This window comes from Microcebus murinus, chromosome 8 (genome assembly GCF_040939455.1).
Source record: "Microcebus murinus isolate Inina chromosome 8, M.murinus_Inina_mat1.0, whole genome shotgun sequence".
NCBI lineage: Eukaryota > Metazoa > Chordata > Mammalia > Primates > Cheirogaleidae > Microcebus > Microcebus murinus.
The window spans coordinates 97,604,756-97,630,232 of NC_134111.1; the positions used below are offsets into that span (position 1 = coordinate 97,604,756).

At 41.3% G+C, this 25,477-nt stretch overlaps 1 protein-coding gene across 5 annotated transcripts in view; it reads right to left on the reverse strand.

Annotated features, from left to right (window-relative positions):
- PID1 (phosphotyrosine interaction domain containing 1) overlaps positions 1 to 25,477 on the reverse strand; it is a 221,263-nt gene that overhangs the window by 155,749 nt on the left and 40,037 nt on the right. Inside the window, exon 1 of one of the 5 annotated variants that reach the window (XM_076006004.1) lies at positions 4,488 to 4,714. The exons of the other annotated variants lie outside the window; for them this stretch is intronic. The gene's annotated coding sequence lies outside the window, so the exon portion shown is untranslated. Of the gene's footprint in view, positions 1 to 4,487; positions 4,715 to 25,477 lie in introns of those variants that run through there. 5 annotated transcript variants of the gene reach the window in all.

Below are 25,477 nucleotides of genomic sequence, written 5' to 3' on the forward strand. Positions count from 1 at the left end.
GCAAAGGACTATTTGCTAGATTCAGAATTACAGTTACACCTCATTTACGTAAGTCCCTGAGCAAGAGAGCATTCCGCATACCCAGCATCTAGAGCCTTCTGTCCTTCACTCATTTGTTCATTCGACACATTTATGGACAGCAACTCTTCTAGGGACAGCGGTCCGAATGCAAAGCTAATCTCTCCCAATGCCAAACCTTTGGTTGACTGTGATGAATGAAAGATCTTTATTTGCATAATTGTGGTTTTCTTAAAGAGTATATAAGTAAAATTCAACTCTTTATTGATCATGTTGATTACCCATTTGAACATAAATTATGTTACTGGGATTACACGGGGAAATGTTGTCGAGGCTACTGAGAAATGTACGCTTCTCTGCCCTTAGTGGAAAAGTGCCACACTGTATTTTTGATACACATCTGTGAGCTCTCTACCTCGTCCACAGAGGGATCTGCATGGGCTTTGTGACAGCTGTCTGAGTCCCTAAGGACTTTTTTACCTGCTTCTGGCCAGACCCCGGTTGATTTCCGGATGAAGGAGGTTATCAGAAAAGGGAGTTTCCAAGAAAGTGAGCATCACAGTACAGCTTTCTACACCCCTTCCAACAGCGACACGCAGTGAAATGTTTGGCACTATTTGCAAATTCTGATTAATTAGAATTTTAAGAAGATTGTATGTTCCACTTAACTGAATTTGTTACTCAGCTTGAAGTTGGACACAATTCTGAAAATAACTGCAGATTTCTCCAATGAATAAGAATCACAGTGGGTCTTAAATTCATTCTTCTGAAATCGATTTTAAGTTTATAGTTTCATAAATATAGACGGTATCAGACTGTTCTACTGTATAACAGCCCCAGACTACACTCTGAGTGTTTTTAAAGTTAGGTCTTTAAGATGTTCTCTTTTTCTTGGAATTTGCATTTTCGGGGGGCAGGGGAGAGAATAAAAGAAATGCCTGGTGGAGGGTTCTACCTATTTAGTTTCTTTTTTCCTATTAAGAGTGTGCTTCCTAAGTCATATTTAAGGCAGAAATGTTCTCTATGACCTGAATCAGGTGTCCAAAAGTTTCTTCTGGAGAAACTTATTATTCCCTTTCAAAGGACAACTTTTTGAAGTTCACCTGGAGATGAAGTAGCAATTCATCACAGAGAGATGTTATAGCTGTCACATGTTGTACAATTTCTTTATCTTTCCCTCCTATGTTGAAAGAAACACAGCCTAGGTTCCTGTACAGCAGGAAAAGAGACTCCTATGAGAAAGTCACTAAGGAATGAAGACAAGTGTGAAAAAGCTCTCTGTGTTCTAACATAGAGCTAAAAAGGGGAGCTAGCTTTGGAGAAGTGCCCTCTCCAACTTCCTATTTTAGATTTATTTCTAGTCTAAGATATCCCTGTAAAAATGTTGGTAGGAACAGGCCGCAGAGATATACCAAAAGGTTCCTTTTACATGGGCTGGACCTTGTAGTCCTTGTAGTCATTCCTGCCATGGGAAGGTTTATAATGCAGGGTGGGGCACAAGTACCTGGCCATAAACTACACTGAGCACTTTACAAGCTTTTCACATTTACTTTTCCCACAAACACTGAGAGACAGGTAATATTATTCCTATTGTACACATGAGAAAACTGAGTACTAGTCAGTGACCCCAAAGCACAGCAAGGCAAGTGAAAGAGACAAATCAGAACACAGGAGCCCTGACCCCCACATCCCAGCCATTCTCCTCTCTCATGCATTCCAGTGGATCCACCATGAAGTCCACACTCTCACCACCCCATCCCATGACCCTGGTTCTCCAAACTCATTCTCAAGTCTAATTCCCTTTGTAGCCAACAACACAAACTGATGATGCCAGGGCAGGGCATTAAGTATAAAATCTGTGGTTCATGAAATTAAACGTTAAGTTAACCAAGGAGACTAGAGGGAGAAAAAGTATATACATATATTAGTTAAGGAGTAAGTCAGGCCTGGGCTCCAATCTAAGCTCTCTGACTTACTACTTTGTAAGTCTGGCCAAGTAAATGAACCCCACTAAGGCTCCATTCTTCACAGGTAAAATGCCCAATTTGCAAGCTATCTGTGAAGATTATAAATAAGTGGAGCTTGGGGCCCAGTGGACAGAGGGCGCCATCCTCCCTACCCTCCACATCCAACCACCACCCTCGTTCAACAGCACCAGGTTATCTGGGCATTGTGAGTGCCGTTTCTTTTAAGTTATTTATCTACCTACACCATCCATCTGCATCAAATGTTGGCTTTCGTCAATTAGGAAAATTAATTTCAGAGGATCTGAGCCAAATGCAAAGGCAAAACTTAGACTCTAGAAAGCTAGAGAAAATGTTGACTCAGAGGACAATTTTCACATCTTAAGCTCTAGGGCCCCTTGCGGGAATAACAAAGTGCTCACAATTCTTCCTCCAATCACTTTCTCAGTCAATAACATGTTGACTGACAGTTCATTTTATGGGCATCCTCTTCCCAAAAATGTCTACAAGTCATTATACTCCTCTGCCTCTCAAGGGTAAACATTATATCCTCCTTCCATTCTCAGTCCTCAGCACAACGAATATGTGATACTGACTTTGTACAGATATATATGAAATAAATCATGCAATGTGCTGGCTTCATATAAGCTAACCAAGGACCCTTGATTAAAAAAAAAAAAAAAAAAACAAGCAGTAAATTCACTATCAAACACCCCATACAACTATACATAATCTTAAACCATGTGTCTTTTAATACAGAACATGACAGAAACACATGCATTAAATCATTAAATTTTGGACTGGAAGAAGTCCTTCCATTTTATCCTGTCCAGCTCTCTTAAATTATAAGAAAACTAAAACACACAGGTGAGGTATAAAAAAGTGAAATTGAAAGAGTAATAATATTGAATATAATTAGGACTCTGTTCCAGATTCCCTTCTAAATGTTTTAAAAATTGTATGACTTTTCATTCATACAATTCTGTGTAGTTGGCATTATTAGTAGTCCCATTGTACAGATGAGAAACAGAGGCTGAGAGAGGCTAAGTAACCTGCCCAAAAGCATAACTCTAGCAGGTGGTAGAGAAAGAAGATGATCTAAACCCAAGTCATCTGACCTGGGAGTCCATTTTCATCACCACTGCTCTTGATCGAGAACCTGGAGTGTAAGATTCCCCACCAGGGTAGGCTTGGTTTTCTTCCACCCTAACCTATCCTGCCAATGAGATTGCAGTGAGCTGTCAGGACAAGTCAGTCAACATGTACTTACTTTATAAGAAGTACATCCTAAGGATACTGAAGCCTTGACTGATTAAAAACAAATCTACAAGTATTTAGATTTTAAGAAACAGAAAACTAGAATCAGATACGAGGAAGGATTAGGGGATTATTAGAAAATAACTGAGAAAGAATAAAATGCTTATTTTATTAGTTTTCTTATCACTAAAGATCTACCTGTTCATTATAAAAAAAAAATTGCAAAAAGAAAATTGAATTAATGTAGAAAGGCAAAGAGTGACATAGAAAAGATTTTCCCTTATGCCCTGGATCTCAGGGTCAAACCCCAGAGTGAACTACAGTCAGCAGGGCTTTTTGGTTCCTGTGCTTTATTTCGGTTTTGGTTTGGCTTTGCATTTCTTTCCAGAAATTTTTAATGCATTCGTTAGCACAAGAAGATTTTTCTTTCCATTTTCTTATGTATATAAATGTGATCATACCATATGTACTATTTTACAGCTTATTTTTTCCTCTATATTGAACATTTTTCCCTAACGGAATGCAGAATATCTTCTCTTTTTCTCTCTCTCCCCTCTTCTTCCTTAGGCTCTATAGTGTTGCATTACATTATGGTACCACAATTTCACTAATCCTATATGGAGATTAAGTAAGGTTGTTTTTAGCAGTTTGGGTTTATTGCTATTATTACAAATACTGTATAAAAGTACGCATGTCTTCAACAACTATGGAAATAAAGTTATGGAAGGGAAGCTGTTGTGTCAAAAGAGTGTGCATTTTTTATTCAGTCATATCACCCGAACTATCGAAAGAACTGCAGCAGTTTACATTCCTACAAATAACAACCATGTCTGAAAGTGCCTATTACTCCTTGTCCAACAGCACCGGGCTTTGTCTTACTTTTTAACCACTACCTACCTGCCTGATAGTTGGGTGTGTGGTAGAGGCAGGGGCGGGGGAGACAGGGGGAGATTCTTTTCCCCTTCTTGTTACATTTTACAGTTCATTAACTGAATGAAGCTGAACATCTTTTTTGCATATTTATTATAAATTTATACTTTCTTTCTGTTACCCTATTTGAGCCTTTTGCATACTTTCCCACTGGATTGCTTGTCATTTCCCTATTGATTATGAAAGTATATTTTGTTTTGGATATTAGCAAAATAGGCCCTTCGTTAGTCAAATGTATTGCAATACATTTCCCCCAATATGTCATTATTCTTTTGGTGCTGTTTAGGGTAGTTCCGTCTTAAAGTTTTAAATGCTTACTTAATCAAATACACTGGATTGCAGCACACTTCTTCATTCTCACAAAGCCACTTGACCATGAGCAGATTGGGGACCAAGCAGGTGCACCTGGACCTTGCTGGCATTCAGCTGAGTGCTCCAACGTGCCAGGGTGGGGTGTTCCCGGGGAAAGTTATGCATAAGGACAGGTGCAGGCTTGAATTAAAAAACGAACTGTGTAACTTTTTTATCACAAGTTCAAATATGTGCATAGACATGGCAGGAGAAATTTTATTATAAAATAATAAGAAAGAAAGAAAGAAAGAAAGAAAGAAAGAAAGAAAGAAAGAAAGAAAGAAAGAAAGAAAGAAAGAAAGAAAGAAGGAAAGAAAGATGGAAAGAAAGATGGAAAGAAAGATGGAAATGTATGTTTGTGGTCTCCGGTTAATGCCCTGGTGGTCTGCCACCTTGTTAAACTGTAATGCGTAACACGGTGCACCATCTGTACGTACTTATTACTACAGTTTCTAAGTAATGAAAAGATACTTTAAAAACATGATCAAAACCCAAATCCTCCATGAGACACCAGCATCACCTCTGCAGAACGTGGTCTGGAGGTCACAGCACACCAAGAGGAGGCCAGCAGAGCCTCGTTTTCCCTGCGGAAGGGGATGCCCCCTTGGTGACCCACCTCCATCCAGGCTTCACAGCCAGACACTCGGCTTTAAGAAGAAAGGCTCTGGAAGGGGACACCTTTAAAACTTGGCCTTGTGATGCTCACTGCAGACTCAGGCAGCAGCGGAACGAAATACAAAGGTGGCTTTTACAAATGGCTAATAGCAAGTGTGACGCCTCCCATGCAGTCCCTCTCAACACACCAGGGGCCACGTGCACCATGGTGGCTGTGTAGGAGCAGACACTCACATTCATCGGAAGGCTCCTTCCCCCGGTTCCCAGCAGGACGCTGCCAGTCTGCTCCTCAACCCAACATCCACGTCACTGTCACTTATGGCTTCCCCTCCCCAAAACGATGGGGTGAGAAAGCAACATGGACAGGGACGCCAAGGAAGAAGAATATACCATATACTACCACCAAGACGGCCAGCATCCCAATGACCAGGTTTCAGAGAAAAGATAAGAAAAATGACTGAGATGCTATGAATTAAAGAGTTGGTATAAGCAGGACTTAGATTTTCATCTTTTAAAACATGTGCAGGTAATCCTCAAGTTGGCAGGCTCTTAAAAAGTGAAATATTATAACTCTTGCTACTGTGGACATCTTGAACTGTCTTTTACAAAGTGTTTATTACATATTCTTCTCCTATGAGGATAAAATAAACTAGAAACCCCATAAAAGAACCTGGCACGTCATTTTTCAGATGAGGAAACTGACACACAGAAGGAAATAACTGTTCCAGGGCCATAAATAATATTGTTGTTGTGATTGTCCTGTTAATTTTCAGGTGTCCTGAAAAAGACACCTCAGAACTCTCATTAGGAAAAAAAAAAAAAAAAAGGACAAGGAAAATTTTTAATATTATAGACTTTTTTTAATTTAGAATTTTTATTGGGGTATAATCTACAGAGAATGAAATGTATAGGTCTTAAATACAAAAAGATTGAACTTTTAAATAAATACATAGATAAACCCCCTATATAACCATGGCCCAGAGGTCCATATTCCAGGCTGCTGGAATATCTGGCCACAAGTATCCTTTACTTTCCACTGGCTTCTCTGCCAGAGCAGCCTAGTGGGGACAGAGCCCAGTCCGGTCAGGACTACAGGGCGACCCATCAGAGCTCTGGGATGCCTCCGGAAGATTCTATCCAGACAGTAAGGTAGTGCGTCAGACGCTCCAGCAAAATGAATGTGTGCACTAGGTAAGCTCCAAATTTAATTTATTTTATGCTGATGAGGTTTATGGGACTTTTAAAATATGAAGCTCAGCTGTTTCAGATTTGCTTTGTTGACTGTGCTTTAATTAATCATAATGCCTTTCTGGAGAAAAAACAGCACCAAGAAGAAATACAGTCAGAAATGATCCATTCAAAGCCTCTCCTTGGCCCCGGCTGGGAAGTGAATGAGATTCATTAACCTCACTCGGGGTCAGAAAGTGGGGGTGCATGGGCGAGGGGCTGGGGTGCAGGTGGCTCCACCTGTGGGGGGGGGGGTTGCCATAGAAAGCACAAGGCCCATCTCTAACGCTAGGCTAGCTGGAGAAGGTCAGTGTATGGTTGGTAATTTATGAAGAGGGGCCAGGATTACTAGGTCTTATAAACAAGATCTCCAAAGATCTTTAAATAATATAGAAAAACCCAACATGGAACTGGCAGTAGTTATTTCCAAGCTCCTCATAGTAAAAGCTCATTCATTTAAAGTCAATGCATCCAGAGTTTGCAATGATTCCCCATCACCTGCAGACATCCTGCTTCTCACAGCATCCCAAGGTAGGTCTACACATGGCCCAGCTATGTCTTTCCAGCTTCATCTTCCACTTCTCCTCATGCACCCTCCAGCCACCCCAAACCGGTCCATTCTCTACCCAGATCTTTCACTCCTCCCAGCCCTTCCCTATGCTGTGTTCTCCATCGTCAATGCCCCTCAAGGTTCAGCCTGACATCACTCCTGCCTGGAATACTCCATAAGCCTCACTGCAGACAACTGGCTGTCTCCTCTGCTGGGCATGCCAAAATCTTGGTACTTACATCTAAAATAGCTCTTTATTTTCATGAACTAGTTACCGTTTTTCTCCTCCACTGAAGTACTAATTCCTTTTCAGTGGCCAAAAGGGATCCTGAAATATAGCAGGTGATTACAATGATTCAACATGAATGAATACAAAAGTTCATGCCAATGGCTCGTGCAGATTCTCTCATGAAATTCTCATCGCTTTAAGCAAACTTCTCCATAATTATGATTCCTGAGTGGGAAAATATTCATGACAATAAAAGAAACTCAAAAAAGAAAAAAAGAAATCACTGACAATCCCCACTTGTTTTGTTTTCCTTTGTTCCCATTCATCCCACATCCGTACACTGTCAAGATGTAGAAGCTGTAACCGCAGGGTAATTCCTGCTGCACGTACTGCAGAGATTTATAGTGGAGCCAATCAGAAGCTTTGGCAGTGGCAGGACAGGGAAGGTTAGAGGTCAAGGTCAGGGTCACTAACTACCTGGAGGACAGAAATGTTACCCAAAGGCAGGATGGTCCCGACAGGTCTTAAAAGACAGGTAAGCAAACAGGCAGGATGTCCAGCGTGCAAGAAGAAACGGATGAGCCCAGCCTGGAAGCAGATTCCAGGTACAGAGGCCAGGTTGGGAGCCCTGGGATTCAGAGAAAAGGAGGAGTGGACAGATGGCCAAAGTCCACAGGCACAGGACAGATTCAGGGGTGGAGAAGGAGGAGCTACAGTAACAACTGGAAAGATGAGAAACAGGATGCAGGTAATCGAGCCCAAAATCTGCCCAATCTACTGATTTGCTCAAGAAAATCCCTCTGCACAGATCTGCATAGAGATGGATTAACTAATCTCAATCCACACTCTCTTCTCTGTAGATTCTCTTCAAGTCTTTCCTCTCAATTACATTCTCATTTTCACATCAGGATGGGTCGAGTTGAAACCCTCTCTTAAAGTCAGTCTCTCAAACCACCACACTAATTAATACACATGTATGAATCTTCAGCCCAAGCTTCAACCAATGGTAGAGAAAATGCAATATCCAAAAACTGGACAAGACCCTACAGAGATCATCTAGTTCAGGCTTTTTTTTTTTTTTAGCTAAAGAAACTGGGGGCAAGAGACAAGCCTAGTAAGTGGTTGGAGAAAAACCAATAATAATAAAAATATTGAACAGACCCTAGGCTAAGCATCCTCTATTCTGGATCGACTTTAAACTCCACAACACCTTTAAACCTCTTTTACTGACTGAGACCCAGGAAGGTTGGCTGACGTGTGCAGAACTAGCAAGTAGCACACAGCCAGGTAGAAGAGCCCAAAACAGAAGGGCATCCTTACTCCACAAACATCATTTTTAATTCCTGCAAAAGGTTTGTACAACTGATGAGGGAAATGAGTCACAGAGAGCCTGAAGCTGGCCCCAAGCCCATGTGGGTTGGACACCAGGACTCCAGTGGCCCATGCTCTGCCTCAAACCAATAGGCGATACGACAGGGAACCGGTGCCAGGGAACCGGACCATTGGTGGCAGCTCCAACACCCAGGGGTGGCAGCAGGCAGAGCCCAGCCTGCCAAACAAGGAGGTCTAAACTGATTCCGTGAGTTGAGTCAGCTCCACTACATGACTTGGGTCTCTTCTAGGACAAAGGGGCTCTTAGAATTGTATGTCTTTAAACTCAGTGTCTTCACGTATCAAATTACACTCCACCTCCCCATTAGTGCAAATTAAGGAGGTGTTTTTATAGGTCTTTATTCCCCTTGGCATAAAATTAAAACTAAATAAATAAAACAGTAATTAGAAACTCAATAAGGAAGCTATTTAGCTTAAAACTGACAATGTTTACAGTGCCGCTTTACTTGCTACAATGTTATTGTGCTACTTACACTGTCTTGAGTTTTTTAGCAAAAAAAAGTCTTTTTAAAAAACAAAAAACTCAGCTCAGTTTTGCTAAAATTTCACCCAATTGCTTCAACTCAAAAATATTTTCACAAACATCCCCAAACTCTCTGTCCCACTGAATTGGCAGCTCAGGGCAGACTTGCTCCCTGGTGTCACTATTTAACTGCATCACGCGCATACATCTGGTGTCCCACCCAGCTTGACTCTCTCTTAGAGAACAGTGCAGCCTACACATTTGTGAGTGGAGTGACCAACCTGTCACGATTTCCCGGGACTTTCCTGATTTGAGCAATGAAAGTTCCACATCCTGGGAATGCTCTAGGTCCCAGGCAGAGTGGGACACTCGTCCCCCTATTTTTGAGCTTCTTAAAGTCCTAGTGTCGCCTCCCTCTAGCTTCTCACTGCACAGTCTCTGGTTTCTTTCTTCCATTTTGACCTTATTCCCTGCTGCACTGTGGCCTGTACTGTCCAAGGTACAAGAGCTCACCCAAAGGCCATCTGCGATACTTGGGCCTTCAGGAACTGCAGCCCTGTCCACCTCCTCCTTCTTGAGATCCGCTCCTCGCTCCATGTCCACATCTACCCCCAGCTGCCCCTTGTCCAGCTGTTCTCTCCACCTCCGAGCCTGGGACCTCCCAGAGTTCTGCCCTCAGCCATCTTCTTGTCCCCTGAAATGCACTTTGCCTGGGCGTCTGTTACTCTTCCAACTTCAGCTGTGCCCACAAGCCAACATGCCCAAGTTCCACCAGCACGCCCTCGCTCCTGAGGCCAAGACCCCTATTCCACCTGTCTTATGGAACAAACACGGTGCCTCACAACCACCTGATTCCTGAATCTTGCTTCTCTCTCTATTTTCCTCTTGAGAGCACCCCCATCCAAGCTAGGAGAGTGGCAGTCCTCCTCTGTCCTCCCCCTCCCACTTCCCACATCTGAGCACTTGGTAAACACTAGGGACCACCCCTGGCAGTCCTCCACCCCTCCCTACCCTTCCCCACCCCTCCCCACGTCTCTCCCCCTCCCCACCCCTCCCCACGTCTCTCCCCCTCCCCACCCTTCCCCACCCCTCCCCACCCTGCCACGGCCACATCTAGCTGAGGCTCCCACCACCTCCTGCCTGGACCATCAGAAAGTCCTAAGCATTCCTCCCACTCGGAAGCCCTTGGTGTTATCAGAATTCTCCAAACCCGAATATACTTAAGACACTTTCAGTGGCTTTCCAATGCCTCTAAGGACAAAGTTTAAACTCTTTAGGATGGTATCTGAAACCTTTCCTCACTTGTCTCCAACTTCTATTCAGCCTGATATCGGGACCCTCCCTTTCGCACCCCAGAACTCCACTTCCCGGCTGGGACCGCCGCCAGGGCTACAGCAGCTCATGTGCCCGCCGGTCTGAGATGGGCCAGAACCTCCCCACCCTCTTACACCTGTTACTTTTACTTTCTATATTGACTCCTAAATGCTAATCCATGTGCGGACTTTTATTTTTGTGATTAAAGGCATCGTATTGGTATAATTTTTCTTTCCTTTTTCAATTAACACCATTAGTACCCTCCTATTACTATGTGGCTTTCGTAATTAATTTGATGGCTATACAGACCGTGATGGTTAATTTTACATGTCAGTTTGACTGGGCCACAGGGTGCCCAGATATTTGGTTAAACGTTATTTCTCGGTGTGTCTGGGAGGGTGTTTCTGGATGAGATTAACATTTGAGTCAGTACACTGAGTAAAGCAGTTTGGCCTCCCTAGGGTTGAAGGCTGGAATAGAATACGAAACTGAATAAGAAAGAATTAATCTCTCCACCTGACTGTCTTTGAGCTGAGACATTCGTCTCCCTGGCTTCAGACTAGGAGGAGCCTACACCATCAACCCTCCTGGGTCTGGGCTTCTCAGCCTCCATCACCACCTAAGCCAATTCCTTATAATAAATCTTTTTACACACACACACACACACACGCCCTATCGCTTCTATTTCTCTGCAGAGCCCTGACTAACACACCAACCCCCATAATTTACCAAATCACTTCCCTCTTAGGGGACCTTTAGGTGACTTTTGATGTTTTACTATTACAAATATTACTGCAATGAACATTTTCTTACACATGGCTTTTGTTGTCTTTTTAATAATTGCCTCGGAATAAATTCCCAGGGGCAGGATTGCTGGGTCAAAGTGTGTGGAAATTTTATGATCCCTTATAATTGCTGCCAAATTGTTTTTCCAAAGAGGCAGTACAAATTCCATGGCTACCACACCAAGGGCCTAGTAATTTCCCTAACATTGACCCCAAAACACCAAAACAGACAAATAAAAAACTTTTATTCATTGGAAACATGTAAAAATGCTACCTCATTATTATTTTAATTTGCATTTCTTTTGTTACTAATAAGATTAAGTTTTTCAAATGTGCTTATAAAGCACATTCTAATGTTTATTCATATTACTTATCTGTTTATCAACATGGTGTTTCTTAGGCTTCAGTTAAAATATTTGGGAGGAGGGGATGGGTATATACAAACATAATGGGTGAGATATGCAATGTCTGGGGGATGGTCACACTTGAAGCTCTGACTCGAGGGGGGAGGAGGGGCATGGGCAATATACGTAACCTTAACATTTGTACCCCCATGATATGCTGAAATAAAAAAAAAATGAGAAAAAAATATTTGGCATAAAATGTAACCCTTCGATTGTCATACTTGATGCAAATATTTTTCCAGTCTGTTTTATTGTCTACTTTCAGCTACATTATTGTTCATTTTATGGAAATCTAACAAGTCCTGCAAAAGAAAGTGCTAATGTCTTCCTTCACTGTGCTTTCTACCAGTCAGGATAGAAATGATTCTAAGACCTATCTATAGTAGTTAGCGGTACTGAAACTGGAGTCAGAGCAAGGGAGGTTCCTACTGAGCTGCACCACTGCCTGCCATGGGGCTCTACACAGGTTTCTGGGCCTTGGTTTTCCCACCTGTGAAGTGGGTGTAACCTCCAGCCAAGACTGTGGTGAGCCTTTGATTAGAACACACCCTGGAAGCCCCTACGCTGCACCTGGCATCCAACAAACATAATGCCTAACAAAGTCAGCTACATTCTTCACGTTCATCTCCTTGTCATTTCCCCATAAATTAACTCTGTCGCTTACCTAGAATTAATTGTGATATTGGATAAATCATATAAACTTTAAATTAACTTTTTTGAAGAAATCGCTAGCCGCCTATTCAAACATTTTCCTTCCTCTTGTTTTTTTTTTCTTTTTTTTTTTTTGAGTCATGCATTATTTACCTACTTCTCTTATAATGGACCATCACTGTTAGCGGGCTTCAAAATGGGCAAAATGGAAGATAGTGCTCTATAAGGTAAAAATTCATATTAATATTCCAGCAGGATATCTACATATAACATGACTTTTGTTTTCTGTTTTGTTTTGGGTTTTGACTCAGTTTAATTAAACCGCCCTATTGCCAGCATTTTCTAATCAGCAATGTGGTTGACTTGACTGACCAATGGAATCAGAGTCAAAAAACCTACATTCAAACGCCAGTGCCAAGAAATTCTCTTGCAGCCAGTCATTTGGCCTGCACCTTTGTTGTTCTCCATCGTAAGGTGAGGATAATGATAGCTAACCTCGTTAACTCCTAAGAATATTGCGAGACTCAAGTGAGATGTAAGGCAGAGGCATTCCTCCTGTTATTATGATTGTGACTGTTACCATAAGGTTGGTTTCCATATTCCTTCTACTTCGGATACGTCTCCACGTCCTTCTCACAGCACAGAAATGAAGGGCCCGGACTCGGGAGAACAGTTCCAGCTACTGACCAGCTGTTGTTTAATAGATTCGGGGGAAATCTGCATAACTTCCCTGAGCTTCAGGCTTCTTGTTAGTAAAATGGAGATTGTAGTGAGGACGGAATTAGTTAATGTATGTAGAAGTATTTAGCAGCCTGCACTCACAAAGCGGCGCTGGGTACATTACAGAAATGTGTTGCTTATTCCCCCTAGCCCTCAAAGAGTCATTCTCTACCTACCAGGGATTGAAGATTGCATTTGTCACTTGCCCTCAGGCTTCTGAGAGGCACCAGGCAACGAGAGACACGGAAAAAAAAGAAGCAGCAGCAACAGCAACCAGAGAAAGATATAAGGGTATTTTTTTTTCCTACCCTTCTTTTAGGGCCAGGTTTTCCGCAATGGCTGCCTGTCCTGCACCCAGGGACATAGCTCCTGTGTGTGGCCTCTCTTCCCAGAGCCAGGGCTCCAGTGGGCTCTTTTCAGGACTAGAGGCTATTGGGGCTTCCCAATGACGCTGGCCTTTGGTGCTTCATTATCTGCTGTCGGCTCCCTTAACCTTGTCCACAGTTCTGTAAAAAGTCTCTTCCTAAAGTCACTTCGGTTGATCCTTTGAGTGTGTCATCTACCGGTATGAGTCTTAGTCTTTGTTGTAACTGATGAGCCAACTCTTCACAGTTCTTTGAGTGCTACAGGTGTCACACTTAAGGGGCAATGTCAATATCCCACCTAGCTCTGTGACAAAAAGTAAGCACTTCTCACACTCCCCAATTTTCTAGAATTAGCTTATCAGTTGCTTTTAAGGTTCTAGAATTTCCCATTAGAGAATTTCATTACTTTTGTTCTGAATATCACATAAAGCGAAGGACACATTGTCGTTGAACCTAAAATAACGTGAAGATTCTAATTGGAGGATAAACCGACATGTTGGTGTCACATCTCCTGACAAAACTTAGCACGAGATGACACCTCCCAAATCCACATGACACCACCCAAGATGCTAGACCTCCAAGCTCCAGTGATGTTTCCTATTAGCACATTTGAGATCTGTACTCTTCCAGCTTGGCCATGTTCATTCCATCAGAGCTTTGGCCAAAGAACACTGCCAGAATGTTCACCAACACCCAAGTGTACAAGGAAATCAGAGCCTGGAAGGATTCACAATACCAAAAGTTCCCTGATCTTCCCTGATATTTCTTTCTCATGAAACTTGCCAGAAACAAAATTAAATACAAAATAAACTCACATATTTCAGAGGTTGGGACCATTTCATAGGGGGAAAAGCGCATTCGCAGTTTATATAACAGCACACAGCAAGGAGGTAAAATGTTAGAATGACAACTTGCAAAAATAACTTTTCCCCCACTGTCACTGCAATAGCACTAAACAGCACTGTGGAAGAAAATGAGGTGTTTGGATTTTTTTTTTTAATTTGTAGTAGTGTCAAATTTTCATAATTATAAAAGAGCAATCTCCAGAGTAGAAATTTTCATCCAAAGAAATCTACGCTTGGGCAAAGAAATTGATCTGCAGGTTGACTTCATAAAGCCAAAACAAATAAATGCAAAATAAAAACATATATGTGAGGAAGTGTCCACTTGGAAACTTTTTTTATAAAAAAAATAAAAGAACCACAAAGGGACTCACCCTCCCACATGTCAACCTTGCTTTCCCCAATTATTCCAATAAGGTTACCCGATATGAAAGCCACCACATACGACAACTTACATTTAAATTTGTTACAGTTAAATTAATAAATCACTTCTTCAGTCACAAGAGCCACATTTGAAGTGCTCAATGGCCACCTGAAACCAGGAGTTACCATACCAGACAGATTATGGAACGTTCCCATCATCACGGGAAGTTCTATTGTACACCAGTGGGTCGAACTACTGCTTTCCAAGCACATCTACATTTTCACTGACAGCAGGTCAATAATTACAATTGACGGAAGTTACAGACCTTGTCAGGGCAGCAATTATCCATCTCCCTAACCTCAGCCTTCTTCTGGCAAGGCCGGAACACTGAGGGCTGGGTAGGCTGCCATGCAACTCTGGCCAGCAGGATGCAGACAGAACTCGACACTCCTGGGACTTTTTTCTTTCATAAGCATACTGCACCTCGCTCCTTCTTCATGCCTGAACATAAATATAATCAGTCTTCTGCATCCATCATGGGTTCCACATCCATGGATTCAAGCAACCACAGATTGAAAATACTGGGGGAAAAAATTGCATCTGTACTGAACGTGTACATACTTTTTTCTTGTCTTATTCCCTAAACAATACAGTATAGCAATTATTTACCTAGCATTTTAAATTGTATTAGGTATTATAAGTACTCTAGAGATGATTTCAAGTATACAGGAGGATGTGTATAGGTTATATGCAAACACATCACCATTTTATATCAGGGACTTGAGCATCTGGAGACTTTGGGATCTATGTGATGACCTGAACCAATTCCCCAGGGACACCGAGGGACAGCTGTATTGAGACTGGAGTTGCAGCAGCCATTTCACAAGCAAAAGGCAAATGCTTGAGGAAGAAGGTCAACACACCAAATTCAATAGAATAGAAAGACCAAAAGAACCTGCAATCGTGATGGATATTTGAGGAGCTAACAAAACCAATACAAGCAATTACTCATCTCTACATATTTTTTTAAATGAGGAATTATATCCATACTTGTTTACACTACTATTAGAAGGGCTTCTATTAGGTGCAGTCACGTTGCTATTACAATTGTTAATTCACAAAGGGGAGGCTCTGTAAGCTAAGTATCCTGAGATCTAAGGTAACCCAAGTCACTGGAATCACTAGGCCCATAACAATCTAACTGCTAATAACAATTTATATTTATATCTACTTTTATGTCAAGGCTCACATATATCTAAGTAGATGACATACTCACAAAAGAATTTGATTAATTAAATTTTACACTTACTATTTAACATATCCGTGTGTGTATATATATCTTGCAAATATATAAATGTATATTTTTTAAAAGCATGGTAAGAAATTACAGACTGAATGGTAATATGCCAAAAAGTTTTAGCAAATATCTTTGAGTGTAAGTATATGTGTATGTTTTCTGCTTTAAATGTGTTCTTTAATGGGCACAGACTCCTTTTGTGTGTATATATGTGTAATTTATAAACATCCAGAAACATATGTGGATAGATAACTTAACCCTCTTTCAGATTTAAACAAAACGGTTTATATGCTAAAGTCAAGCTGGTAGTTGTTTTCCTGAAATGATCTTGGGGGTTACTGGAAAGATCCCTTTATCCACAAAAATACCATTTGTTGGTGTCTGAAATCCCACTGTAAGAAATATCTTTAGCTTAAGCAAAACAGGACTTTTGAAGTCTGTGAAAAATACAATTCTCCTTGAGGAAAGAACATATCCCTTGTTGGTTCTTTACGATACTCGGTGTGAGAAATATACCTTATCTCAAAGAACGCCGACACCCTGGAGTGTTACGGTTTGGAGTCTCATCAAGATGGAATAATGGAGACATGGTCCACTGACGTCCTTTTTCAGTCTTCTCACTGTCATCTAGGCCTGGAGCTATCACTAAGCCTACCTGTTAGTAAAGCCTATGACTCATAGTGGGAACTGGCTAACAACTTGTGAGTGAATGAGTGAGTGAATGAATGAGTGAATGACCGGCAGTCAAGCCCACCCTTTGCTCTGGAACACAGACTTTCTGCAACAGTTCCATCTTATCTCCAATGCTAACCCTGAAGCCATGATGGCCTCTTAGACTTCACACCGCACTGCATTTTTTGAAGCTATGCATCACATTTATTTTTACCCCAATTTGTAAGGTGATTGGATGTTCTTGCATTGTCCCAAACAAAGGGAAAGTTTAAAAGCACCACTACAATCACTATATGGTGATTTAAAAAATTTGTTGTATAATTTTCCTCTTATCAAAATGTTCCAACACACAGACAACTCAAATGTAGGACTTCAACAGGCATTCAGATGTGTGCCTCCTCTCTACCACCTGCATTTTCCCACTCCCACACCTCTCCCGGTTTTGCCTTGGAACTTTCAAAAGTAAGAAGCCCTCTTTGCTTCACGTACCCTACATCATCACGTGCTGATCCTACGAAGAGCACATTTGAACCTGACTTAAAGCAGCTGTTGTATGCAACAACTTTGACTCAGGTGATCTATTAAGTTTTATTTAGCTCTTCTATTTACACATATGGTACATGTTAAGACTTTTATAAAGACATAAGGCATGCTGGGAGAAAGTTCTGCTAAGACTTTAGGAAGTAAAACAACTGCCCCAGTTTGATATTTTTCTGACATTTTAATTCATTGCTTGTATACTTCTCTAACTGCAATGGTAATGCTTGGCCTGAGAAAGAGTGACAATCTAAGACAGTAATTGTTTCTAATACATTGTCAAGGAGTTTTTAGATGTATCCATGGGTAAATTAAAGGTATCTGTAATTTGGTGCCAAAAGCAGGTACCATATTGTCCTCCACCAACAGAAAGAAAGAAGAGACAGACAGACTGACCGACTAGAACAATAAACTTAGAGCAGTGAAGCAGAAACCACTAAGGTTTTAAAGTGCTAAGATTCTTTAGTAAGTCCCATGTTTTACAATACGAACACTTCTTGGCCATTACTGCATACTCAGATTAAACACCACTCAGATCCAAAGCTTGTTTATCTAATTTACAGTTGGAAGGTTTTTTTGTGGATAACTTCTATAAGGTATAAAGCCTTAGGTATAAAGCCCCCTTCAGTCATCTGGTTTGTCAGCTATACAGTTTCAACATTCGGTTCACAAGCTTGGACCCTAACGAGATTTAAATCAACAAGAGGAATTTATTGCTGCTTTGGGGGCTTTTGTAATATCTCCTTGTGAAGGTTTGTCTGAGTTACTGGAGATAACAAAAAATTAGGTGTTTCTTTTTTTCATTTTGCACATCAAATCAGAGCCCACTTTTCAAAACACAACACACTATAATTTCCAAGGGAATATATTTTATACACACATGTATATATTACATTTATAGAGTGTATGTTTGTGTGATAAGTGTGTATACATATACATAATATAAAATATAGTATATAAGAATATGATATCTACTATTCATTTCTCTTGATTTGTTTCTCTTTGTTTCATGCAACACTTAGCAATTGCTTGTTAAACTGAAAAATCTCCTTAATGCCTCCTAGTAAGATAATAAGGGAAATCAGTAGATTCCTCTTACCTTTTTAACAACGAGGGGAAAACCACAGCCATAGAAGGTGCTGAGTTCTCACCCCAACCAGTGTTCCATTGGAAGCCCAACCACAAAGGGTCAAGAACAATGGACAGCACATCTGTACCTCACCCTACCTCTGTCCATCCCAAGCCTGGATGAAAGGTCACCGACCTCTCAGCAAACCCTCACAGACCACAGCAGCCAGTCCCAGCCCATGAGGCCAACCCAGGAGCAGGCTAGGTCTGGTTCAAGTAAAGCACACAGCCCCTAACCCAACACACTCAGACCTGAGCTGTCCCATTGGTCTATGGGGAATTCATCCAACTCCCAAATTTGGCTTTATATGGTAATATTCCTAGTCAGATGCCCCTGTTTTCCTTGAAGCAAATCCCTTTGCACATAAAGTCATCCTGGAATTACATCATCACATGAATATGTCACATAGAAACAATGTCTACCACTTACTAATATCTACCAGGTAACAGGCGTTTGACCCACGCCCTCTCTAAGCCTTCAAGGCAAGTACCATTAGCCACATTTCACAGATGAAGATGCTGGAGTTCAGGCACCCTAAGAGACCTGCCCAAGGCCACTCTGCCAATAAAGTAGCAGAGCCAGAAATAAACCCAAATGTGTGTGGCTTTGGAGCGACTTGGAGCACTGCTTTGGGGTTAGCACTCTCTCCACTGTGCTGGAGTTCCCCTACTTTGGTTGGCTCTCTCCTCAGTTAGGTTTCCATCATGCATGTGGCCACCCATGTGTCTCATTATTCCAACCGTGTGATGCCATTTTATAGAACCCACTTCCCACACCTCTTCTTTAACCCCTTCGTCTTAGTCCTTTTGTGCTTCTATAACAAAATGCCACAGACTAGATAATTTATAAAGAACAGAAGTTGATTTTCTCACAGTTCTGGAGGATAGGAAGTCCACAATCAAGATACCGGGACCTTCTGTTGCCTGGTGAGGGCTGCATGCTTTGGGAGGTAGGAAGGAACCCTGTGTCCCCACATGGTAGAAGGTAAGAGGGCAAGTGAAGCCTCTTTTGCAAAGCTCTTAAACCCATGCATGAGCGGAGGAGCCCCCATGACCTAATCACCTCTTAAAGGACCCACCTCTTAATGCCACCACATTGGCCATTAAGTTTCAACATCTGAATTTTGGAGGGGATATCCAGCCTTGTACATAGAGAAGGAAATCAGAAGGTAGGAAGGCAGTGCCTCCTAATGCTCCCCTCCCTTATCCAACCTCTTCCATCTTCCATATCCACTCCACCAAAATCACGTAATGTAATCATGTAAGAATATATATATATATATGCATATATGTGTATGTCTTACATGCATATATGTGTATGTCTGTGTATACTCACACTTATAGGAAGAGAAACTGCTGAGGAAAGTATGTGGAATATGAAATGCAAACTAAAGCAACAGAAAATCCCTCCGAGTTAAGATCAGAGGATATGTTTCCCACGTCTGCTTTTGAACATCATAATATGGCCACTAAAAGAAATGTGTGCTTCATTTCTCAATAAAGCTGAGCTATTGCTGTTCAGATAGGAAGTGACAAGATACTCTTATTAGCAGGAAGGGCAAGAGGAGAAAGCAGTGGATTTCTTTATAAACCACATAAATTCCTTAGTTTAATTTTGCAAAATAAGATCTTCGTGACAAAACAAAAGACTGGAATGGTTATAATTGCCTATAAGTCTTTCATAATATAATATGAATTATTCTAATCAGATTATTTGTACAAAACTGGAATGAGATTTTAGATGTGCAATGAGATCGATAGGATAAGAGTAATAAACTTTGTAATATGGGAACTTTTAGAAGGTAAAGGCCAACCAGGCTGCCATCATAAGGGCTCTAAAGCCACTTCTTAGTTCTAAATGTCTCTGGGCAGGGTAGATGTGGGGCTGATGGAGATAGAGACCAGGTTGAGAAAAGGGATACAGGAACAGAGGGCCTAAGTCCCAGTAGATGAAAGCACAAGTGTGCTTGATTTTTGATGGTTACTTCACAATGAGGAACCTCTACTACCAAACGTATGTCTCATTTATTTTCATAAAATCACATTTAGTCAGTCACTCAACAAACATTTAAGTACTAATAATAGTGCATCATGTTGGAATATCCAAAAAAAAAGGTCCTTAATCTCAAGGACACATTTTCTGGAAAGGCTAAGACTTATATAGGAAATACCCAGAAAATAATGCATGATGCCTTTTAAAGAAGCCAAACACCCCATGTCAAAGATACAAAAGCTATGGGGAGAAATCAGAAATCAACTCTGTTGGCCAGAGTTGCCAGAGCTTAATGGAAAGGGTAAGTCTTGAGTTTAACTTTGAAAGACAAAGAGGAATTAGGGACATTGAGGCAAGAAAAGTAATCAAGGCATGCACGAGCCACACCTGGAGATTCTAATGGCGATGTTACCTTCAAACAAAGACCTATTTTGAAAGGCCATCGATACTATAACAGCTCAGGTATTCAGAACACCTAGCCTAGTGCCTGACATAAGAGTCCTACACAAACATTAACTGTCATTGTTATATCATTGGTGACTGCGGTCTAGTTTTCTACATCCTACGAATCCGGCACAGCCTGCTTTATTTTAAGTGCTGAAATGCCAGTTCTAGTGATACTGCTATTTCATCCTCTGGTCAACAGCTTCTCTTCCTCTTTCTTGGCCCTCTCCAGTCTTTGCGTCTCTCTCCCACCCTTGACGCCCTCACTCCAAGCTTCCTCTGCTCCTCGTCACCACTACTTAGCTCTGACAGGTGCAGTTCTTTACCCCCAAACCCTCGAAAGCCATCAAAAGGCCGACATCCGCGGCAGGAGGAGCTCTCAGAAGCAGTGAGTCTTTCCACTGGATAAAAAGAAAAGGAAGGCCGAGTTCGGGAGGAGAAATCAATCAGAACTGCCGCTACTCTATGGAGAGCCTCAAGCAGAGCAGAAGAGCTGCCCACAGACTGTGGTCCTGAAAGTCACACTCAGGGAAGCAAAACAGCAGGGGGAGACTGAAGTCTGTTGACCAAGATCTCAAAAGGCAGGGGCTTCCAGGGAGCCCCAGGAGGCTAAAAGGACACAGTAGAGCGAACAGCAGCCAGATGGATGTTCTGTACTATGTTTACATTTTTTTTTCCCATTAGAAATTTGTTAAGATTTATTTTCACTGATTTTTTTTTCTGACTTTGGAACACTTCTTTCTAGAAATGCTGAAGTTAATCCTTGAAATAGCCACTGGGACACCGGCATTGACATTTTCTTCCACTGTTGCAGTAACTGACAAGTGTTATCATTGTTCTTGAGCAAGGAAGGGGAAGAGCTCATGCAGGGATATTGTGGTCCTATTAGCTACTTGGAATAGATGGGCTGGAGAGACAAGAGATTAAAATCATTCAAGGAAACTGGCTAATCGGCATTCCAGTTGGAAGCAAGGAGACATCGGCCAAAAATACCTCCATGGAAAGAGAGTCAACATGATGGTTTCCAGGCATCTCAAGGGGAGAAAGAAAGGGACCCACGCCAGCTGGACAAAAGACACAGCTTGTGGCAAAGTTGGCAAAATACATGAAGACATTTCTTCTTCAGTAGTTCTTCAATGGAGTGGAAAACCAAAGCTTGGATTTTGGAGAAAAAGGGCATGAATATTATCTTGGAACAAGACTCCATGAGAGCTGGAGGTGACTCATTCCCCCAAAGATGATCACTGGGGCCAGACAAGAGTCCAAGTCTGCAAATGATTAACTCTAGGACCATATTAGTCATGGCCGCCAGCTTCTGAGAAAACCGTGTTACATTTAGCAGTCACCCATAGGGTCAATTCAGGTATAAACTTTTAAGAAAAGGGTTCCTCTCTTATGCACAGAGGTCTCCCTAACATAAACTCACCCCAAAGAAAAGCAAGGAAGGAACAGGAGGAAGAGGAGGGAGAAGCAGGGGGCACCTCATGATGGTAGGTCAGAAAGCTTCCAGGGGATTTTGAGAGTTGGGGAGGCCATTTCCAGCAGAGCTTGATGGAGATGATTCTCCCATAACCCTTGTTGTGGCAGGAAGCAGCCAGTGCTTTGCCCCTTAATTAAGAAATAGCCTCCTTTATCTGAGAAGGGCACCCTTTTCTGCTGGGAGTGCGACTTCAGGAGCGACCTTTCCAGAATGGTAAGGGAGAAAAGAGGAGCCCAGTGTAGACAATCTGACCAACTGAACAGACCTTGGTTGTCAGTGGGCAAAAGAGGTTGCACCAGGTCACCTTCACACTCTGCAAAAAAACCTTCAAGGAACAGCAGGGAGAGAACGCACAAGAAAGCGAAGGTGGAGAGCACAACTTGAGCAAAGACGGGAAAGAAGAAAGCACATGATCCTCTCCAGTAGAAGGAATGGGCTGCTGGCTGACAAAGGGAAGGAGAATTATAGAGGACAGACCAATCCACAGTTGTTAACATAGAGCAGGGTGGGCAAACTTCAGTCCATGCCAAATCAGCCCACCATCTATTTTTATAAATAAAGTTTTATTAAACACAGCCATGCCCATTTGTTCATGTACTGTTTATAGCTGTTTCACACTACATTATACTAGTGTGTTCCAAAAAACCTAAGATGCTCACTGCCTGGACCTTCACACACACACACACACACACACACACACACACACACACAGATGCTGACCCTGATATAGATAGATGATTATTTTTGGAATACTATAAAATCGCACCCTATTATGAAGAGATTAAAATAAATAGAAGAACTACACGGTAGGTCATGTGTAACCAAGAAAATTATCTGCTTTGGGAACTAGGAAATCTTTTTGCATCCAGGGAATAATAATAGAAACCCAAACCACACTTTTATTCATTTTGTGAATATGTTAAAGGACTTAGGGAAAAAAAATATGCAGCCACCAACACTTTTCAGTGATGTAGAATGAGGCGGTCCACACATAAAAAGAGCACTGCAGTTCTGATTTACTTGGGAGGACAAGAAGAAAAGCAAAACAGATGTCATATGAGCACCTCCACTTACCATTTTCATTCATTTAAGAGTGCCCCCTAACAAACAGCATTCTCGACATAGCACAGTGTTTTCATCGAAGACATAGCAATAATTTTCAAAACAGAAAAATTAAAAAAAAATCACTTTGTGCAGTGGAAAAAAGAAAAGTCTTTGAATCTCAGGCAAGTGCAAAGCTGTTCATTTGTTTCCAACTGCATGTGGTGTGAGAGAGAAAGATGGAAATGGATATAGATAGAGAGGTGAACAAAAAGAAACTTTTATCATCCTAAATGGATATTGTGCTTAAAATTGAAGGCTAGCCTAACATAAATGGGAAGTTGGAGTGTAAGTGACATTTCTTGAGTAACTAGCCATTTTCATGCCCTTCACTCCCTTCATATACATATACGTGCACATACAAATCCTTTTCTGAATTTTTAGGAATGACTGATAGATTCTCAATTATTAACGCAAACCATAGAAAGGAAGTCTATGGAATTATGAACACTGGAGTTCATTTATACTGACATTGGAATTAATTTATACTGACTTACACATAATGAAATTAATCATTCCAATTTTAATTAATGTCCTTCTTTTACTCTCCTCTACTAAATGGAATCTCATGGTGGGAAGGGTGGAGCTAGCATCAAACTAATTAGTAACTTTGAAGGTTATTTTAAGTTTTCACTTTTATGTTAAAATAGGATCACATTAAATTTCAATTAAGAGAACCTTTTTCTCTCCATTTAATATTGTTTGTCTTACTTCTTTAAAATATTGTATTTCCTTGTTGGTCAAGAAAACAAAAATATCTTGGAGGTAAAATTAACCCCTCAATTATTATGAGTGGAATTTAAAAGGCTGCCTCTAATTATCCAATAAAGATTTTTAAAAGGTGGGGGGACCATAACACAGTAGAATAAGGACTTCATTCAAGCATTAATTGCTTTCAAAATCATCCAACTTTATTCTGTATTAGCCATTTAAAATGCCAAACCACATCCTTGCTCGGTTGATCTTGGAAAGCTTAGAAAACCACAAACCAGGGCCCAAAGATAAAAGGTCAGTGAATTCATTACTTCCAAAAAGAGATAAACTTTTGATAGAAAAGAGGCCATAAACATTTGTTTGCACAGGGAGTACAGTATAATACTCTCTCTTCTTGATCAAGGTAACTCCGGACATTAATTTCAGACAGGGGATAAGCCACAAATGAGTAAGAGAGACAGGAGCTATCTGCAAAGATAAGAACTTTGGCTCTACTTCTTGCATATTTAAAAAGAAACAAGTCAGTCTCTGGCCTCACTGGCGAGATAGAGGCAGGGATGGGAGGAGATAGATGCTGTCTGAAGTCTCGGGCAGTATTACCAAGGGGGCCGTGACATCAGCGCTAGCACTAGTAAAATCATCATTCTAGCTCCACTGCTAAACAACATGACCTCGGCCAGCTGTTTCCTCAATGTCAAGCAGCAATAATCAGTACTGACCCCAGGAATATTGTGAAGGATTAATGCAGATAAAGCATGTGAAGGGCTTGGCCCACAGAAACATGTCCAGTAAATATTAGGCTTTTTCTTTCTTTGTTACTACTAATTATTGTTATTATTTAAAATACTTCACTTCATTTGAAAAGTGGTTTATTCAACACCCAGCTGCCACCACCACCAAAAGCTCTTAGACGCTGCCTCACCTTTGTTGTTAAATAACAAAAAGGGTGAAATAACTATTCAGAAGTGTTTCCTTACTATAGAGAACGAGTTCTCAAACTTCACCGAGCCTCAGATCTCTGGGAAAGCTTGTTAAAAGCACAGATTTCTGGGCCCCACTCCCAGAGCTTCAGATTTAGTAAGTTGGTGGGAGGGGCCTAGAATTTACATTTATAACAAGTTTCCAAGTGACAGATGCTGAAGATCTGGGGACCACCAATTAGAGAGCCCCTGCTGTAGACGACGTTTATAGTTGGTGGTTAGAAGTCTTTGGTTTAGAGGGAAAAGGGACGAATTCCTGCAGGAAATGAGAGAGGGAAAGACAGAGAGACGAATGTCCACTTTGTCCTGAACAGCTACAAGCCAGAAGACAGAGCACAATCTGTCAACCGGGGCTAACGAAACCAGAGCCTCCAAAGCCAGGGTAGGGGCCATGAAAAGAGTTCGAACTCAGATTTAGAAAGGAAATACGTCAGACTTCTGGGGCGCTACGGCTGTATTTAGGAATAGACAGTGAAGACAACGAACAAGTTTCAAAATAAACCTTTTGCATGATGATCTCTTAAGTTTCATTTTCTAATACACTCAGAGAGAAGGTTGTGTCATTCGGAAGCAGTGAAATTTAAGTCACTTAATCCTTCACGGAATTATTTCAAGAAGTTGAAATTTTATTTTAATTAGATGGCTTAAGTCATGTACGATGTAATTCTGAACTACTTTTAAAACTTTCTT